This window comes from Anopheles darlingi, chromosome 2, assembly GCF_943734745.1.
Source record: "Anopheles darlingi chromosome 2, idAnoDarlMG_H_01, whole genome shotgun sequence".
In the NCBI taxonomy this organism is placed as follows: domain Eukaryota; kingdom Metazoa; phylum Arthropoda; class Insecta; order Diptera; family Culicidae; genus Anopheles; species Anopheles darlingi.
The window spans coordinates 39,117,697-39,119,402 of record NC_064874.1 but is presented as its reverse complement, the minus strand read 5'-3'; the positions used below and the strand labels follow the sequence as shown (position 1 = coordinate 39,119,402).

The window sequence follows — 1,706 nt, the reverse complement described above, 5'->3', positions numbered from 1 at the left end:
TCTTGTAGGCAATGTGTTGATCAGAACCAATTTTGCAATATGCTTCGGTATAGACAGATTTATGCAAGCTAACGTCGTTCCGATGGTGGCTCTTAATGAGTTTCAGTTGTAGAGTTTGATAATTGGATCGGGAAGACAGATTTAATTCGTATTTTTAGAACGTGTTTCTTTGCGCTCTTCGAAAGCATCTATAAACCACATAATCGAGCCTCGATATGTGAAGCAATACAGTACAAGTAATCCCGTGGCACGTGTGAACGTTCTTACGCATAATATTTCATTTCTCACCCTTTATCAAGCTCCTGGCAAATGCGCGAAGAGCAAAGCAACAGAAGAAACCTACTTATAATGAGCCTTTGTGGGGGCGAAAGAGAGTGATTTCAATTTTAAAATGGAAATGCAATAGGGAAAGCACCATAAAGACAAAATACAAGTATGGGCGAAAGTAAGAAAAGAATAAAAGATGAGAATCCGTCGAGGGAGAATGAGCTCGCGGCTAAGTTGCAACAATTAGGGCAGAACTATCGAATGCACACGACTAAACGTTAGCATCAGAGACCCTCAGCAGTACACTTTTTCTTCGTTAGGGGAAAGTATTCGACCAGTTGTGAATGAAGAAAGTACGGAATAGTAAACGGCATTAAAACATCCAGTGATCCCGTCTTTGACTCGCAGCTCAGAGGAGCGGGATAATGTTTTAAGCTAAAAGACGATATAATCACGATAAGATGGGTAGGGTTTCGATACCGCAGAGATAGCCAACGCAATAAACGAAATTGCCAGCGGTTGTGTTGCAAGATAGCATGAACCATGTTTAAAGATAGATGATAATGATTGTGAGTTTCAACTCTCAGGGAATGTAGGATCTGTACGCTTGGGAAGACAGAGAAGGAGAGCGAGAGAAGGATAAAGAAGAGATATGCTTTAGAGACGTTAAGGGTGGTTGCGATAGTGTTGATTGTTTTTCGTTGAATGGAGGAGGACGCGGTTGCAAATGGAAACGAAAGATTATAAACTGGCAATGAATAGATGAAATATATAAAAGTAATGGGATTTGGCGGAAAATATCGAATGGGAGGGAAAGAAAATAAAATTATATCCTAGCACTTCTGCTGATTCATCTTTTTACTCCCGTGGAGTAGAATTGTCTATGAAAGAAACTCCAAAAGTTAGTGCACAGATCATAAGAAATGGCATTATATTCCCCTCTCTCTACGTTGTTTTGTTGCAGTTTTAAATGTCGAAAGTTCTACTGGCATTGTAGAAACATAAAAACGAGGGCCTAAAAACGTGAGACAACCGGAACCCGTCATCATTATTTAGTATGTGATGCTCATTATCGATAGTTGTGCTGTTCAGCTCATTTGTCGTTTGCCATCTCAAATATGCTGCATGATAAAAATGTTATCTCATTGCATACATGGTACCTCCTTTTTTGGTGCTGAATCCATATGACGTCAGCCGTTGTTAGGATAAACGATATCGCCCACGATAATGGTTTAACGGTTTCGTCGGTATCTATGATACAGACTCAAAGGGGAAATTGTCGTCATGAAAGCATAGATACCGATGGGAGTTTTACTCGCATCACTCTCGATCATGTTTCATAACAGGATTACTTTGCATGCATGGATAGCGAAGTAAGTGATTATCCAAGGAACGCTTTTACGGTGAGTGGATGTTCGTTTACCAGTCTTCATTTCCGG

General features: G+C 40.2%; 1 protein-coding gene across 2 annotated transcripts in view; it reads left to right on the top strand.

Moving 5' to 3' along the window:
* Window positions 1–1,106, top strand: part of LOC125948564 (estrogen-related receptor gamma) — a 35,705-nt gene extending 34,599 nt beyond the window's left edge. For both annotated transcript variants that reach the window (XM_049674767.1, XM_049674766.1), the window contains exon 6: window positions 1–1,106. This exon is cut by the window's left edge and continues 1,654 nt beyond it. The gene's annotated coding sequence lies outside the window, so the exon portion shown is untranslated.
* Window positions 1,107–1,706: the final 600 nt, after the last annotated feature.